At 33.9% G+C, this 20,217-nt stretch overlaps 1 non-coding gene across 1 annotated transcript; it reads left to right on the top strand.

The window, feature by feature from the left end:
• The first annotated feature begins 448 nt into the window (after positions 1-448).
• TRNAG-ACC (transfer RNA glycine (anticodon ACC)) lies at positions 449-521 on the top strand. Its single transcript has one exon. It is a non-coding gene; the product is annotated as a tRNA-Gly (tRNA).
• The last annotated feature ends 19,696 nt before the right edge of the window (positions 522-20,217 follow it).

Below are 20,217 nucleotides of genomic sequence, written 5' to 3'. Positions count from 1 at the left end.
TCTTTTCTTTTACTATACATATAATTTTATGAGGTAGATTTTTTTAACAAGAGGACATATAAAGAATAATATATATGTCTCATATCCTTGGCATGTATATACAATTTTAAACTAAAACCTGTTCATCCTAATTTATGAGGCACATATGATTCTAAATACAGCATATAGTAGAGCTATTTTTAGAAAAGTAAAGAAGATAAATCTCATCTGAACCATAATCTTATTAATACTATGATGATAATTAAAGTTGTTCAATAATAGCTTAATATATTTGCATTCATTTACCAACCATTGATTAGTGTCAAAAATAATGCTAGTCACTGAGATATAATTAGTACCAACACCTATTTCCATCTCTAAGCCTACAGAAAAATTTCAGTCAAAGGTATAAATGTATCTCAAAATAACATATTTAAAATAATTGTATAATGTACAAGAATGGGGGAATTCCCTGGTGGTCCAGTGGTTAAGACTCTGCACTACCATTGCAGGGGGCACGGGTTCGATCCCTGGCTGGGGAGCTAAGATCCTGCATGCCACATGGCGCAGCCAAAAAAAAAAAAAATTAAAAAGTATAAGTGTGAATATATATTAAATACAGCTAGAGATTTTGGTTGGTTGGTTTGTCTTAAACAGGACTTAAAAAAAAATAGACATGCCATCATTTCTGTCTTTTCATTTCAGATCTCTGTCTCTCAGAGCTTGGAATCATTCTACAGACATGGTTTCTCCATGTGGCAGGAGAAATGACAGCCAGAATCCCTCTAATTAAACACTTCCTTAACAACTCTTCTCTCTCCCCACTCCCTATCCCCCTGGAAGGAGAGATTATGTCTCTAACAATGTCCTTACTTCAGTCTTTGGTCTCAGCTTCATGTTTTTAACCAGTGATTCAGAGAGATGTCATACAGTAACTGGCAAGGTCGCTGTCATGTACCACTCCCTCCCAGGGCCAGCTGGCATTTTGGAATCACCAGTAGTCAGATAAATTAGGCAAGAACAGTTGACAATTTCTTCATAATCACAGGGATGGGAGCCAGAAGTTCTATGCTGTACAGAAAAGAGATACTAAGAAGATAATAACTTTCTACTCTATTTGCCACCATAAAAATATGTCCATAGGGCTTCCCTGGTGGTTCAGTGGTTGAGAATCCGCCTGCCAGTGCAGGGGATACGGATTCAATCCCTGGTCTGGGAAGATCCTGCATGCCGCGGAGCAGCTAAGCCCGTGCGCCACAACTACAGAGCCTGGGCTCTAGAGCCCGCGAGCCACAACTACTGAGCCCACATGCCACCACTACTGAAGCCCGCGCACCTAGAGCCCGTGCTCTGCAAAAAGAGAAGCCACCGCAATGAGAAGCCCGTGAACTGCAATGAAGAGTAGCCCCCACTCACCGAAACCAGAGAAAAGCCTGTGCGCAGCAACGAAGACCCAACACAGCCAGAAACAATAAATAAATAAAATAAAATAAATTTATTAAAAAAATGTCTATAGACATGTATTTCCATATACAAAACTCCAACATTACTATATTTCACTGTTTGCCTCATGTAACTATTAGAATCACAATACAAATGTTCTTACAATGTGCTAAGAAAGGAAATGTCTCAACGTGTAAAGTCTTACTCACCTTACTGCTTCCAGCTCCAAGTGCGGGAGCTCCACGTGCTATATATTCTTCTCAAATCACCAGTCATCGGTCACCATGTTGACCTTTATTATCCAGAAGTCCATGGCAAAATGATTTCTAATTCCCTGACCCACACTTCAGCTGTATTGGAAAGTCCACAGGACGTTTGATTATCTGATTCTCAGTCCAACCTGGGATAGCTGGAGGCAGACACAATGAGGTCTCTTAATACAAATATGAAGGGCTTTCTGAAGAGCCAAGTTGCACTGAAGTCTGTCCTTTTCATCTAGAACCTATTGAAGACTGCATAAAGAAACGAACATACTCCTACTCTTTACTTTTTTCCATCAAGTGTTCTAAAGACATACACTTCACGGCATGTGTCTTAAGCTCAAAAAAATAAAGCAATTATAATTTTACAACCTTTTTAGTAATCATCCTACTCAATTGCAAACTTGCACGCCAGGGCCAGAATGACCCTTGTTATCTTTTATTCCATGTCCATGTATTTAACTGCATTCCTTTTAACAGTTTCTGTTCATCAGGAGATTATTGGCTGAAAATGATAGAAATTCTACTCTAGCTAATAACTTGATTAAAAAAGAAACATATGTTACACAATTGTGAAGTCCAGAGATGGGTGTAGATTCAGGATTGGCTGGATCATGCAGGATACACAATGGCAATCTGTCTTTTCTTAACATCAGTTGACTTTGTTTTCCAGTAGATGCTTACCAGCCAGGCAAGACAACTGACAACAATACCAGAATGACATTATTCCCAGTTCAGCTATCCCAAAGAGGGAAAATTACTCTTTCCTGGTAGCCATATTTCAGGAGCAGGAAATTTCTGATTGACCCTGCTGCCAACGAATGCCTGAGTTCAACCACTGTACACTGTACAAAGCAGGATTTCCCGCTCCTGGTTCATATACACATGATACAACAAAGGGGAAGATAGGATAGTGAGAGTAACAGACCCAGTGCAACCATTTGGGATGGAAAAGGGGCTGGTATGCTGTAGAGAAACAGGATATTGGGCAAAGAAGAGGCATAAATTGGAACAAAAGCCTAACTTAACGTTCACGTGGAAATGAATGTTATGATAGAGGTATAATCCTATGAATGTTTATAAAGTCATAACTAATACAGTATATAAACTAATCTTTAAGGATAAATATGATTTTGCCAGAAAAACAAGGAAGGTGAAGGATAAAGAGATTTAATTCCTAGGAAAAATATATTATATAAAAGCATAAAAGAATGAGTATGGTATACACAGGGAATATGAAATTGCTTTATCAGGTAGTGTAGGATGAGAGAGAATGTAATAGTGACAGTTCTGTTTCCATTTGGAGAAATCATCAATGTACCATAATTTAAGAATTTGAGATTTCATAATAATACATGATTTCAGCTGCTACCTAGGTACTCACATTTTAGCTGAGTACATACTCCACTCTACTAGATAATTATGGTAGGTTCTAAATGCTATACTGAGATATGTAAAACAATATTTGTGGGTTAGAATATATTTGAAGATATTGAGCTCCAGAAAACCGTTGACATTTAGAAAACAGTCACAGAAAACAAAAATTACAGGAAATTATCCCGGGTGTGGCTTCATTATTTTATTAGAAACACCTTTTGCTAAATGACCAATAGTCTATCAACAGTACCTCTGGCAGAAAATAGCTTAAGATTCTGCACATGAAAAGAAACTTTATCCTTCAACTTGCTGAATTTCTTTTCCATGAATTTCTTTTGTATTTCATGTTTAACTTTGGGTACCTGAGCTTTTTTGCACACAGTTAATTTTAAGCCATATGATGAAGACATGACCCTCTAATCAGAAATAGAACTTAATAAAGATGTGTGGGAAAAATTAAATTATGAGCTTGACTGTGCTCATGTTGTTGAAAGCCTTTTGCTAATGGAATTTCAGACACATTTGTTTGCTTGTTTGCTTAGATCAGTCTTTTCTTGGTAAAATTATAAAGTAGTTAACATAGGTATTTCTCTACAGCAAGAGTATAGGAGGTCTATTCTATTGAAAAACAGAAACATTGTATATATGTTTTATTGCCACTTTCTAAAATTTGAATATGATTATTAGTATTTTATCCTAGAATATTTCTTGAAAAAAAAGGAAGTTTTAAGGAAATGGAGACATGTACAAAAATCAATAAAATCAGTTACACATTTTTTTAATCAACATTTTGGGCTTTGAAGTTAGATAAATCTTTTTTTAGCTCTGTACTCCTACACTGTCTGCTGTGCTATACAAGCAAAATACTTTATCTCTATCAACCTCAAGCTCTTCATATGTAAAATTTAGAAAATAGAAACTCTCTTACAGGTCAGTAAAAAAATAAAATAACATACACTGGATCAACATTATTTTTCATTTGTTTTTCAAAAACAAATATCTCTTATAAAACACTCTTGTTTTTATCAAAATATATAGTCTCTTTCAAGCAATATTCATAGTTAAAACTATCAAAAATAAAATCTAGAAATGTTTAACTACTTAGTAAATATATTTGCATTAGGAAGATGGCAAAGAATAAAATGATTGCTTGTTTTCAATGAACTTAAATCCAATTGAAAAGAAGTGACACAAAGTGAAATAATAGGACATAGAAAGAAAAAACTATGGTGACAATGAAAATTATCACATAATTAAAAGCTGAATTTTATGATGTGTAGTGTTATAGGAATTCAGAAGTGTGCCTTGATTATTAGAGGAATAAAGAGTGTTGTCATAGAGGAGGAAAATCTGTATAAGTGGCATTTGAATATTTAAAGTGTATATTTGGGTATGTTTATAGATATTTTAAAATTTCAGATATGCTGTAGCTGATACTGTTATATACATCTGAATTATCAACATTGAAAAATGATAGTTTGCTTAATATTTGATAATAAAATTAAAATATCTGACATTTAGTGATATATCCACCAGGCATTATAACAAGTGCTTTGCCTGAATTATCTTACTTAATCTTCATAACTAGCCTTCGATATGGGTTGTGTTATTATCCCTATTTCTTTTTTTTTTATAAATTTATTTTATTTATTTATTTTTGGCTGTGTTGGGTCTTTGTTGCTGGGCGCAGGCTTTCTCTAGTTGCGGCAAGTGGGGGCTACTCTCTGTTGCGGTGCACGGGCTTCTCATTGAGGTGGTTTCTCTTGTTGCAGAGCACAGTCTCTAGACACGCAGGCTTCAGTAGTTGTGGCACATGGGCTCAGTAGTTGTGGCACGCGGGCTCTAGAGCACAGGCTCAGTAGTTGTGGAGCACGGGCTTAGTTGCTTCGCAGCATGTGGGATCTTCCCGGACCAGGGCTCGAACCCGTGTCCCCTGCATTAGCAGGTGAATTCTTAACCACTGCGCCACCAAGGAAGCCCCCTATTTCTTAAGAAAGGGAACTGAGGACAGAGAGTGTAAGTTAAATAAACAAGATCGCAGAGCTGAGAAACAGTGAAGATACTTATTAATACTATCAAGTGGGAGATGTATCATGACAAGTGAATCATTTATATATTTAATTACACAGGTGAGACTGTATATATACTGTTTATGCCCCATTTCTTCCATAGACTTACCAACACTTGTCCACAAATGAATTAGGAAAGAATTATTGAAGAAAATTGGTGTTAGTGCATTTTCTTTTACCACCGCAAAACGCTTCCAGCAAGTATCTTTGGGAGAGAGACTTTTTGTCTTTATTTGTCAGTATTTGTCAATATTCCAGCAGCTAACATAATACCTGGCTTCTAGGGCTGTGCAATATGTTTGTTGTTCAAATGAAGAGCTTTCTTCAGGGAGGTATAGTAAGGAGCCTGTAAAGGATCAGCACTTTAGCATTCCCAGATTGCCTAATTGATTTATATGCCAACAAAACACACACACACACACACACACACACACACACACACACACACAAAACGATAAACTGGATAAACTGCTGCTGAGTAAAGAGCAAAACAACAGCAAAAAATCAAGTTGTTTATATAAAATATTAAATGTAATCTTAAATATACTAGTTAGAAAAAATAGTAAGTCTATTTTATCATGATGTCCACTAGATTTGAGAGCTGGAGAGCCTCCTCACCTCTGTGTCAACATTGGTTTTACCCTTATAAAGAATATTTAGACTATATGAAGACTAGTTTAGGAAACAAAATTAGAGGCACGTCGGTGTCAGACGCCTATTTTGATTCTGTGGAATGGATGTCCTGGCTTGATTCTTCACTTGAAAGTACTTACCAAATTCAAAAAACCATTAATATCATTGAAATTGTTGTATATAGCTCATTCTTAATTTTGACACTGATCTGTATATTATACCTATCTATAGTTTTAAAAATTATAAACATTCTTACCCTAAAATGTTGTTGACATCTTAATACAGTTTAAAAGGGATTACAAGTTTATTTGTTTCCAGTCTCACATTTTTCAAATATATTTTGAAAGAAAGGTAAGGGAATCATTTTTCCCTTATGTCATTGCCTTAAAGGTTTATGATTAAATACTCAGCACCATTTCTTTATTGAAGGTTTTCAGATAAGTTAAAAGGAAAAAAATAAATCCTTTAAGTGACTAAAAATCAATGCTACTCACCATCCGGAATAGTGACTCATTCTGGTAATTACCTGTAAAATATTGCTGGGGTGCAATGCTTCACCTTTCTGTCTATCAAGCATCACTTTGGAAAGATTCGGTCACGTCCATGAAAAACAACTCTGAAATCATGCAATTACAGAACAGCTTGTAGAATAGCATCAATGTACTTGAAAAGAAAGGATTTTTCTACTTGCAGTGTGCTTTTGCTGTGATAGATATGTATCTTCTAAGTTGTAGTCACTCTCTATAGGTCTAGTCAAGAGGAGGATACAAGTCTTAAGTTCTCTGCTTCTGTTGCATAGGGATGTATGTTTCTCCAAACTTGACTAATTACAGTGATGTAAAATACTAGATATTCAAAAAATCTCAAGTTACTTAAGAACATGCTTTTCCAGCCTTATCTCTAGACGTTCATATCTTACATTCCATGCTCTGTTAACAGTAACCCCCAAATGATAAGATGAAAGAAAGCATGTCTGTCATACTTTGCTGTGTTTATGCCACGTATTGCTTGGCAGTATGAACATTCAATAAATATTTGGTTAATTAAATGAATTTCTTTTGATAAGTGAAAACTTGCATACTCTATTTTGCCTACGTGTCTTTCAAGTACTTTCTGAAGCAGGACTGAGAGAAAATACGGAGCATATGTAACCACACAGGCACTGACCAATCAAAAAGAACGTTGGCTTCATCAGAAACACATAGTCCAACATGGCAAACCAGTCCATACCAATTCTCAGACAACTTCCTTTACCATTTTTGCACATTATCTTTACGCTGCTTTTTTCGTCTATCCTACGTTTATGTTTTATGTCTAAGCCTAGCTCTGTATTAGCATTTCCTTCTAATATCCTTTGTCCTCTGATCTTATGTTACTTAACTTTGCTTGCATACCATTTTCATCCGTTTTGTTGAGGCATGACTGACATGTAATAAACTTCACACATTTAAAGTGTAAAATTAGATATATTTTGACACACATATACACACCAAGAAACCATCACCACAAGCAAGTTAAAAAAAAAATTTTCATCACCTCCCAAAATGTCCTGGAACCCTTTTGTCATGTTTCCCTCCCACCCATCCTGAACCCCCAACAAGGTACCCACTGAACTGTTGTCACTATAGATTGGATTGAATTTTCTAGAAATTTATATACTTGAATTATACACTGTGAACACTTTTTTGGTCTGGTTTCTTTCACTCTGCTTCTTTTGAAATTCATCCATGTTGTTGTGTACATTGATTTTTATTGCTGAATAATATTCCATTGTATGGATATACCACAGTTTTAACTCACTTATAGTCCAATGAACATTTGGATTTGATTCAAGGTTGTTTATAGCAATATAGCTGCTAAGAACATTCCTATATATTTTCTTTTCTCTTGGATAAATACCTAGGAATGGAATGGCTACTCCACATAGTAAGTGCAAGTTTAACTTTTTAAGAAGCTGACAGACTGTTTTCCAGTGTGATTGTACCATTTTACATTTTCACTACACGTGTGTGAGAGTTCCAGATGGTCCACTAATCTCAACATCATTTTTTATGGTTAGTTTAATTTTAGCCATTCTAACAGGTACATAAGGGTATCTCCTTGTGTTTGTAATTTGCATTTTCTTCATTAATGATATTGTATGTCTTTCTGTATATTGGTCACTTGAATATCTTTTGTTAAAGATTTGTTCAGATATTTTGCGCATTTTATATTGGATTGTTTGTTTTATTATTGATTGTTGAGTTTCTTTATATATTTTGAATACAAGCTCCTTATCAGATATATGAATTGCAGATATGTAGTCTCGTCTGTGGTTTGTCTTATTATTTTTCTGAGAGTATGATTTGAAGAATAGAAGTTATTATTATTTTTTTTACTTTCATAAATTCCAATTTATTTATAATGGTTCTTTTATGGATTATTCTTTTGTTATATCTAAGATTTATTTGTCTAAACCAAGATCACAAAGATTATCTCCTATGCTTACTTCTGAAAGTTTTGTTTTATTTTATTTTGCTTTGTTTTGTTTTGAGTCTATAATGCATTTTGAGTTTATTTTTGTATCTGGTGCAAGGTACGGATAAAAATGGTTGTTTTTTTGGCATATATATATATATATATATATCTCCAAATGTTCCAGCAACAATTGTTGGAAAGACTATTGTTTCTTCACTGACTTGCCTTTGATTACTTTCAAAAAAGTATATACATATATATGACACGTATATGTTGTCTGTATAAGTGCTATTGTTTATATATGTGCATGTCTATTTATAGACTGAATTTGTCCCCCCAGAATTCATATGTTGAAACCTAGATTCCAGTGGGATGGCTTTTGGAGGTGGAGATTTTGGGAGTTGAGTTGGTCATGAGGATGGAATCTTTAAGGACAGGGTTATGAAACAGACCCCAGAGAGATCCCTTAACCCTTCCACCATGTGAGGTTATAATAAGAAGATTGCTTTCTATAAGCCAGGAAGCAAGCTCTCACCAGACACCTAATCTGCCCAACTTCTTGATCTTGGACTTTCCAGCCTCTAGAACTGTGAGAAATGAATTTCTGTTGTTTATAAGCTCTCCAGTTTATGGTATTTTTGTTATAGAAGCCTTAGTATACTATGATTACTCTCTTGTCATGTTGTGATTTATAATAAATCTATATTTGGTCTTTGTACAGTTTCCAGTACAGAGCTCCTAAAACCCTTGGAATTTCCTAACTAGGGAGAGCAGCAAAGGAGTCTTTTGTTATGTTAATGAGGACTGCACCTAAGGGTAGGGGATGGTTGCCAGGGAAACCAACCAAGTGATTAGAGGATTGAAACTTAGTGTCACCCCCCTAGATCTCCAGGGAGAGGGGAAGGGCTGGAGGTTGAATCAATTATCAATGGCCAATGATTTAATCAATCCTGTAATAAAGCTTCCATAAAAACTCTGAAGGGCAGTGTGAGAGATTCCAGATTGGTGAACACGGGGAGATTTCGCTGGGCTAGGGTCTGGAAGCTCTGTGCCCTTTCCGGATACCATGCTCTATGCAGCTCTTCCGTCTGCAATCATTGTATCCTTTTATGATAAACTGGTAATCTAGTAAAAAATGCTTTTTTTGAGTTCTGTGATCTGCTCTAGCAAATTAATCAAAACCAAGTTGGAACCTTCTACCTGTTGAACCTATGGTGTGTTTGTTAGAAGCACATGTTTTGGGCTTTCGATTGACATCTGAAGTGTATGTGTGTGGAGTACAGTCTTAATGGACTGAGCCCTTACCTGTGGGTTCTGATGCTCTCTCCAGGTAGATAGAGTGTGTCAGAATTGAGTTCAATTGCAGGATATCCAGCTGGTGTCAGAGAATTTCATGTTGGTGTGGGGGAAACCCTCCTCACCCACATATTGTGATTGTAAAGTGACCAGGCCTTTTATTTAGCTCAATTCTGTTTCATTTTTCTGTTTGTCTACCTTGACAATACTACATTGGCTTGATTACTATAGTTTCATAAGCTTTGAAATAAAGGACTGATAGATCACTGTTTTTGTTGTTTTAAATAGTTGTTTTGGCTCTTCTAGTTTCTTTGTATTTCCATATTCATTTTAGAATTAGCTTATAAATTTATCAAAAATGCCCTCTGGAAGTTTAACAGGGATTTTGTTGAATCTGTAGATCAGGGATTGACACACTACCACCCTCTAGCTTTGGCTACCTCTATCACCTGCTTTTGTAAATAAAGTTTAAGTGAAGGTCCATGTTTTACTGCCATGACATCAGTTGACATTTTTGTCTATGGCTGTATTCTTGCTGCAGAGGCAGAGTTGAATTGGATAGAGACTCTGTGATTTGCAAAGCCTGAAATATTACTATCTGGACTTAATTTTAAGGCTTCCAACACATGAACAAGGTGTATCTCTTTATTTATGCATTTCATTTCTCTCAGCAATAGTTTGTACTTTTCAGTGTTGCTTATACTAATGAAAATTTTGTCCATAATTTGCATCTATGTTCTGTTAGTTAATGAGTTGTAAATTTTTTTTCCTGTGAGTAATGCTGGCCTCAGACTATTCTATAAGTGTGAATTGGGTACGGTTGGTTCATGATGTTCAGTATTTCTATCTCCTTGTTAATTTTCTGCCTACTAGTTTTGTTCACTAATACCACAAATTTCACTTTTTCTAAGAGAGGTGTGTAAAATCTTTCTACTGTAATTGTTAGAAAATTCTCTATCATTTATTGAAGGAGAGGTATTGAAATCTTCATCTATAAATGTGGATTTGTCTGTTGCTCATTGCAGATCTGTTTTTGCTCCATGTATTTTGAAACAGCATATTTAGGTGCATAAAATATTTAGGTTTATTATTTGCTCTTGATAAATTTGACCCACTGACTATTATGAAATTGTTGTCTTTATCTCTGATGATGGTCTTTGCTCTCAAATTTACTTTGATAATAATAAGAATACTCAGCCTTTTTTTTACAAGTGTCGCTATAGTATGTATTTCCTGAAATTACTCAATTCAACCTATCTATGTCTTTATACTCAAAGTGTGTTTTCGTAAGAGGCATATAATTAGATCTAGCCCTCCTTCCCACCCTCACACCTGCCAATCTAATCTTCATCTTTTAAATGTGAATGTTCAGACTATTTACATGTAATGTGATTATTCATATGGTTAGGCTTAAGTGTACCATTTTGCTATTTATTCCATCTGTTCTTTGTTCCCTTTCTTATAACTTTCTGCCTTTTCTTATTTGAGTATATTTTATAACATTTTATTTATTTGGATATCAGATATAACTGTTCTGTTATTTTAGTGGTCACTTTAGTGTTTGTAATATACCTTTTAACTTATCACAGTCTACTTTCAAGTGATATAACATTTCATATACTACAGTATAGGAATTTTGAAATATTTCTTTTATTTCTTCCCTAACATATATTAGGCTATGATGGTCCTATAGTTTACTCACATATATGTATGTTATAGTCCTGACAGTATATTATTATTGTGTTTAAGTAGTCATTATCTTTTTTAAATATTTAAATTGGAAGGAAATGTTTTATATTCAACCATGTATTTACTTTTTCTAATGATCTTTATATTGATCCATATTGATATATCATGTCAGTTTCCTTCTGCCTAAAGGAAAGTTTATAACATTTCTTATAATGTGGATTTGTTGGGGATAAATCCTATCAATTTTATCTGTTTTTATTGCACCTTCAATTTTATATATTTTTGTTGGACATCGAATTCTCAGCTGACAGGTTTTCTTTTTTTTTTTCTTTTGATATATGACTCTTTTCTTCAGATACAGAATTCTAGGTTGATAGATTTGTTTTCTTTGTTTTACCTTAAATATATTGTTCCATTCTCTTCTCACTTGCATTCTTTTCAATAAAAAAATCAATATACTTTTCTTTGTTGTTCTGTAGGTTACATGTCTTTTGTCTCTGCTTATAAATTTTCTCTTTTTCACAGCTTTTGAGCAACTTGGTTATATGACTTTAACTTGCTTCAGGCTTTTTGTGTTTGAGAATGTTGAACTCCTTGGATCTGTAGGTATGTCATTTTCATCAAAGAAAAATGTTTTCTTGATATTTTTATGCCACCCTCTCCTTTCTCTCCTCTTCTTCAGGGACAGTGTTTGTGTATATTTAATTTAAGTGCAAACTCTTGAAGTTTCCCACAGATAACTGATACTCTTCTTCTTTGCCCTTTTTTTTTCATTGCTATGCTTTCAAATTCACTTATCTTTCTGTCTGCAATATCAATGTCAAATTGATTCTGTTTTTACCTTGCATATGTTTATTTACTTTTTGAATATTAAGAATACTGTTATGATAATTGTTTTCATTTACTATACTGTCTATTTGAACATCTGGAAAGGTTTTGTTTCAATTTTGATTGGTTAATTTCCCCCCCCCCCCAATTATAGGTTGTGTTTTTCTGGTCTTTGCATGCCTGGTAATCTTTGGATGATGGACATTATGAATTTTATCTTGCTGGTTGTTAGATCTTTTTGTATTACCTATCTATATATCTACCTATCTATCTATCTATTTATCTATCTATCTGTCTTCTTGAGCTTCTTCCTGGAATACAGTTAAATCAATAATAGAAGTCTGATCTTATTTGAAGCTTGCTTTAAGATGTTTTAAGTTGGACCAGTGCAGGATTTATCTTAGGGCTAAATTACTCCCCACTACTGAGGCAGAGCCCTTCTGAATACCCTGTGAAGTATGAGATTATCTTGTCTGATTGGTGAGAAGAGGTTCTCTTTCATGACTTGTTTGAGACTAGGCACTTCTGACCCTCTAAGATGATTCTTTCCCCATTTGAAGTATTTTCCACATGAACGCATCAGTCAGTACTCTGCCAAATACCTGTGGAGGGTTCTCCACCCTTCTTAGAATTCTCCCTCTTTGCAGCTTTCTCCTCTCTAGGGTTTGGTCTGTAAACTTCAGCTGACTTACCTCCTCATTCTTCTCTACTAAGGCAATTCACTCCCTTCCCTAGACCAGAAACTCCATCACGGCTGTCAGTTTGTTAATCATGGGACTCACAATGCTTGTTTCACATCTCTGAGGAATTACGGTCATTGCCTACTGTCCAGTATATTGCAAACATTCTTTTTTTCTATTTTTGTTTTTGTTTTTTTCAGACAGAAGTGTCAAATAATTCATTTTACTACATTTTCCCCAGAAGCACAAGTATTAAATATCACTTTGTACTTCCCAATAACAAATAGAGGCCTTCTACGTTAATAGAGCATCTACCCTTATTTGAATATATTTGAATAGTTTTTTTTTCTTTTGGCCGTACCATGCGACATGTGGGATCTTAGTTCTCTGACCAGGGATTGAACCTGCACCCCCTGCATTGGAAGCGCAGAGTCTTAACCACTGGACCACCAGGGAGGTCCCTCTACCCTTATTTGAGTCAATGTTTGTACTGGGACTGGGACTATCTATTTTGTTCATATTATAGCCATAGGGTTTAACACAATATCTTGTATATAAAAGATATAAACATCCATCATTTATTTATTTATTCATCATGTATTTATGGGATGATGCTATAATGATGAAGTATGCTAAATAAAATAAAAATTTTGCCCTCATATTTTTAGGTGTCACAGAAATCTTTCTATCTATTCATCCATCTATCCACATCTATATTAATATAATAATTAATGCTATAAAAATAAGCCAGATTTATAAATAGTAAACATAATCACATAATTAGTAATATGCATGCCACGTTAATAGCAAAATACTATATTTTATTTAGCATAACTTTGAAGGTAGATGTAAATAGCTAACTTGAAAACACTGCTAGAATTTTTCAGAATAATTACTCATTTGTCTAATATTCAGGATTATAAGAAAACACAATATATCAACTCACTTTCTAAAAGGAATCTATATTATTTTAAAAAATCACACTAGAGAATTAGAGATATCAGATGTACTCATGTTACTGCTCAAAAGATAAAATCTAGGATATATCCCAATCATGAACTGCACTCTTCATATCCACAGTGATATTCTTTATCTTCTCTCTTTAATATGTACATTCTATTATCCAATTTCATTGATGTAGATTTTCTACAGTGGGTCCTATAGAACAAACTTTCAGCATTTGTTAGTGATATACTCTTTGGGAAGGGTTGCAGAAATTAAGCAGTAGTTACAATTTGTAAACAAATTCAAACCTAGACTTCTAGTATTATGTGGTATGAGTTGGGAGATGGAGGAAACTCTGGAAGTTATCCAAAGGATGATAGTCATGTCACTGGGAAGTAAGAAATACAGTAAGAAGTAGAAAAGATTATATTATAACAAAATTTTGTATATTGTCATTGTAGTCTTGGTTAAGGATAGCATTAAGAAGAACTGAATGCTCTAACAGTCATTTCTAGGATACCTGACGTATGAATAAGAGTAAAACATGAACACAGTTAAAGTATGGAGATCCAAGTGTAGGATAATATTAGAGAATGATTCCACATCTGGGACTTAAAAATGATATTATAATGGACAGAAGTTATTGTAGATATTTTTTCTTTTAAAGCTCACATCTTTCTGAAATATTTTCAAAATCAATTACTCTTTAGATTATATACTTATTTAGAAATGAATAAAGTTTTATACAGTTGCTGTGTGACTAAAAGGATCAATATCAGAGGACTAGACAGATATTTAAAATTAGAATTTTGAAATTTTTTCCCTAAGCATCACAATGTACGTAATACAGGGAGATGGTTAAGATACAATTGTCATGTAGTAGTCTCCTCTGAAGACATCGTAAGTGAAGTTCGAAAGATTATCTACTTGCTTTTCAACTGTGAAGATTTCTTCCTGGTGGTAAGCATATAAAAATGCTTGCATCTGCATTATGAAACATTTACACTAGGAAACATAAGCTACTAAAGTTTATCCTTACATCAAATTTTAAATAAAAAAATCTTTTCCAAGAAAAAAACACATTAATGTTCTATATCAATGTTATGTTCAAGCTATCAACTCTAAGGATAGTTTATTTTTACATTTTCATTAAGGGAGAGTTAAATTAATAATTTACAGATAGATACTGTTAATCTGAATTCAATAGAGGAAGTAAAGACTCTGCTAGGTGAGTCAGTCAGAAAGAAATTTAATATAAAGAGTATGGAGCTTATAAAAATTGTTGAAAGTTGAAAAAATCATGTTCCAGTCCATGTACCTGTTCCAGAATAATCATCTCCCCTCCTCAGTTCTGCCTTCAAAATTTCTGTAAATGCATCCAGCTGGTGAACAGTAATTCATACCTAACACCTTATCAGTAAGGGAGTTGATAAAATATAGTTTTAACTTTTTCAGCGTCTGTAAAATATGAAGATTGAGTAAAAAAAACCAGTATGTTTCACATTATTGATTTTTCATTTATATAATATACACAACATGAGGAAGGGTCTTTTGAGAGAACTGAGATATCCTTCACAATTTAGGATATACTTTATAATATAAAATACATTTTGATTGGTTGAATTTCTAGATGGTTATTAAGTAATTAAAGTAAGCAAATTGTGGCACTGTGTTTAAAATTTCTGGGTGGTTCTCATTTAAAGATTGAAAGCTGGAAGTAGTGCTTTTCTTTTGATAAATCCTTTTTCTAATCATTTTAGTATGGATTTATGTAAAATATAGGTGAAGAACCCTCCACCAGTCACAGTGCCACGGAAATTTGAGTTCTAATCGTAATACAGCCACAAGATCCTTTTACGCTGAATACACAGTAACTTCTAGCATACTATATTGTATATTTTATTATTTGTTACCCGTACTACAGCAAAACAAACCTAGATTTCCTGATATTTAAAGAAGCAGATGTTTTTGTCACTCTGAAATCTGTTTTTCACAAGTTTCCAGGCCACAATTTAGACAGTTCTACTGAACAACAAAGATGCTAACATTTCCATGGTGACTCCATTCACATGACAGTTACCAGACTTTTCGTGCTTTTAAGGTGACATTTAAGTAATTCTGAAAGTTCTCACACTAGAGTCAGACAGGGCCTATGCGATCTGAAGTGGGTTTGTGCATATATATCAATGAAACATACATAAACCAAACTGACTGCATAGCTTCATTCTGCATTGTGGATATGAATGGGTTTGTTGGTTTATCCTGTGTATTAAAGATAACTATATTTATTGTACTATATAAAATATAAACATTATTAACAATAACACTTAAATTATGAAAATGTATTATTAATGATAAATTGCTATACAATTAGACACATGGACATTTACACATAAACACAGAAATGCTCCTCGAAAAGCAGTACTTTGCTATCAGCTTTGAACCTAGTATTGATTTGTTTTTTGATTCATTCAGATTTATTCCATACTTAAAGAATTATTTAAATAAATAATCAATGTTAACATAATTGATCTAGAAATGTAAAAAAAAATTTAAAAATAAGGAAGAATTTTTCTCTGGCATATTTTGGTATTGTATTAAAGAACTCCTTATTCTCAAAATCAATAGCTCTTCCTAGTATGAAAGAACATTCAGGGCTGATTTCATTACTAGAGGAATGGTGGGTGTGGGAATGAAATCTCCACAAGTGGGGTCAAAGAAGCCAGCTGATTTTTTCACACATTTTCACATTTCTAAGTGAGCTAACACAGTGCTCCTGAGTTCCAGATAGAATCCCACTGAAGACCAGCAACAGGGCAATAAAGGAGAGAGAAAGTTGTATCTGGGTTGTAAAGCAGAGAGTTAAGAGCTATTTGGAAATGGGTGATACACTGTAAAGCACAAAGAGATCTTTTGAGATTTGCTGGCACTCTATTGATTAAAAAGTCCTGATTTTGCCTTCAAAATATTTGAAGGCAGGAGTAAACTGGTTATAACTTTAGGTACAATAAAGCCCAGACCCAGCTCAATGAGAGAAACGATTGCCTCTGATCCCTATGGTAGCATCCTGGCAGAAGGTAAAAAAACATTTACTTCAAACTCTACTCTGCCTTTATTACCCAGGCCTAAAATATAATTCTAAAATGGCGAAAATAAAAAGCAGCAGGAAAATATGATTCACAGTCAAGAGACTCACAGGCAGCAGGAACGGTTACACAGATAGCTCACATACTGGAATTAGTAGAAATGAGATTCAAAGTAACTAGGAAAAGCAAACATAGGATATATCTTTCCCACACTGTTACTTCTGAACCCTCTTTGCTTTTAGCTTTAAAGTGTGCACATTTCTTATAATGTTTGTAAAACTGTTTATTGTTTGGCAGGATATGTTGTAAGTTAAAGATGCATATCATAAGCTGTTTTAGAGCAACCACTTAAATTTTAATACAAGGAAAAATACCTAAAATGACAATAGAGGGAATAACATGTAATAGTGAAAATGCATACTCAGTGAACCCAAAACCATGCAGGGAAGGAAGCACAAAGGAATAAAAGACAGGTAGAATAAAATAGAACATCAGTAGCAAAATGGTTGACATTAACCTAAACCTATCAATATTTATATTAAGTATAAGTGCACTAAATGGTCTGAAAAATGTTTAAAAATCAAAAATTGCAAACCTTGGTAAAAGAGGAAAGCCTAACCTTATGCTGTTTATGAGGCTCTTCAGACTCTTAAAAACACTTTTGCCTTAAGTTTTGCTGGGCACCACGTTAAATCATTCAGAGAGCTCTCAAAGGTCTTAATACCTACACTATGTGGTCTATCGTATCTAACTGCATTCTCTACAATAGCTATTCGTTATTCAGTGTTTCGTGACAGAACAATTCAAAGTTAACTGACAATCCCAATCTCCCAATTTATCCCACCCCCCCACCCCCGTATCCATATGTTTGTTTTCTACGTCTGTGTCTCTATTTCTGCTTTGTAAATAAGATCATCTATACCATTTTTTTCGGATTCCACATATATGCATTAATATATGATATTTGTTTTTCTCTTTCTGACTTACTTCACTTTGTATGACAGTCTCTAGGTCTGCTATTGATACTACCTACTGTATAGCACAGGGAACTCTATTCAGCACCCTGTGGTGACCTAAATGAGAAGGAAATCCAAAAAAGAGGGGATATATGTATATGTGAAGCTGAGTCACTTTGCTGTACAGTATAACCTAACACAACAGTGTAAAGCAACTATACGCCAATAAAAAAAAAAGCAAAGTTAACTGACATATCTATGTACTAGAATTTGTATATGTTTGGATATTTAAACCTTACCACCAAAAATGAAATAAAAATATCATGTCAATTTTATGTAAGAAAAGTTGAGACTATTAAAATAAATTCACCTAATCTTGCCCCTAGAAGGGTTAAGAGCTGGGATTTAATCTATAGCCTTTCTACCTCTAAATTTTGTATCCTTCTGTAACATGATGCCTTCTAAAAGTAAGTGTATTGCACTTGAATTGTGACAATTAGGCAAGACATCTGCGTAACATTGTTTATAATCACCAAATCTCTAAACTTATTGTATAATGTCAGTGAATGCCTTATAACAACAAATCCTCCTGAACTAAGAGCTGAAAGTGCTCCTAATAATAAAATTTACAAAGCATTAATTTGAGGACAACAAGTAACAAAACTTGTTTTTAAAATACGCTGTGCTTTTCTATTTTTAATTTTTCTAACTCCCCCGTCTATTTATTAGGAAAGTTTTTTAATGAGGTTAGATATAGAGGGATGATTATAATCAAGGCCAATTATGTAAGTGTTCCAGCTATACAACACATATTGGTCTATATTAAACTGTGATTTCAACATTTGCTTCAGGCCACATTCAAAACTGTGCTGAGTAATCATTTCTACCTGTAATGCATTTACTAATTGGCCAAATATGTCTTTGTCAATTGGGCTCATTCTAAACTATTTTCAAATCATTTATGGACAATACTGAGTTGATTTTCTCCAAATTGCCAGAGATTTTTTTCTTAACTCATTGAAATTTAAACATATCTTTCCTTCTGGAAAAAAAAAAAAAATTCTACCAAAACCAACAGACATTCTCATTTGCAAAACTTATTGAGGATACTTTCAGTCTTACCTGACAGTTTGGTGATGAGAATAATACATTGAATGAAAAGAAATAATTTTCAATAAGATTTGCCATTTAATAGTGAGGTACATATTTTTTAAACTGCACATATTTTTGAGATTGTTTTCCATTTTAATAGGACATTTAACCTATGTAGGGAAAAACCAATTAGTCAAATATCATACAAACATTAGCAGAGCATTCACAAATAATGAAAAGTTGTTGTTTCTATGTGTGCTTTGAGAACATTTTTTTCCTCTTATTAAATGTTAGTTGTTTCCTTCTTCCTTTAGTCTTAATGTTGTTTTTAAAATACTTGATTTCCCTAATGAAATTTCACAATTAATGAGTACTAATTAGGACCAAGCACTGTCTTAAACACTTCACGTACTATCACATTTTATCCTCATAATAATAATTTACTTGATAACTTATACTCATTTTTGTGGTGACTAAGTTATGAAGAAAACAAATAATTTTTCCAAAATGACACAATTACTAATTTATGGAGTCAGGATTTGTCTTCCCTCTATTGGAATTTTAACCCATAAGCTATACAACATCAATGCCTTCAAAGGCATTCATCCTTTCATCAGTGTATTTGCCAAATACATATTGAACTCACTTTAGCAGGCTCAGAACCAGGACTGGGAACAAATTGATTATGACATAGAGAGAACTTATATTTTTCTAGAAAAATAGAAGACTGAATAAATGAGTTAAACATTATAATTTTGCAGATAGCTTTGTACAGAATTATGCAGTATCATAGTAATTAATTTTTAGAGGGATTTCCATATGCTTACTCTATGACAATGAATTAGGCAAGGAAGATACAATGTTGAACAATATACAGGATTTAAAATCTCATCAAAGATACTGTCAAATTGGAGATTGCAAAGAAGTAAAAAGCAATTAAAATATTGGGAAGTAAACACTGTAGAAACAGAGAAAAAGACAACCAAAACTGGAATGTCAGGTAAGACTTTCAGGAAAAAAAAATGTTGTATAGAAACTAGTATAAACATTGGAGTAAGAGGGACAACTAGAGTGTTCCAGGCAGAATTTAGAGCGTGTGCAAGAAAACTTAACCTAAACAGAAGTTCAGCACTAAAGGCAGCTTAGCATATTTGACATGCAGAATGCAGGATTAGGGTAAAATGGTTAGTTCAGAAATATCTCAAAGGGGGCATTAGCCTAGAGCCATACCAGACCTCAGGTCACCCTTTAGTAATGATATTATAAATGGGATTGCTATCAATTTCATCTACAGATTGTTCATCAAAAGTGCATAGAGGGATTTCCCTTGTGGTGTAGTGGTTAAGAATCCACCTGACAATGTAGGGGGCACAGTTTCCATCCCTGGTCTGGGAAGATCCCACATGCCACAGAGCAACTAAGCCCAT

The sequence above is a fragment of the Delphinus delphis genome, chromosome 13 (assembly GCF_949987515.2).
Source record: "Delphinus delphis chromosome 13, mDelDel1.2, whole genome shotgun sequence".
NCBI lineage: Eukaryota > Metazoa > Chordata > Mammalia > Artiodactyla > Delphinidae > Delphinus > Delphinus delphis.
This window is presented reverse-complemented; position numbering and strand designations above follow the sequence as displayed.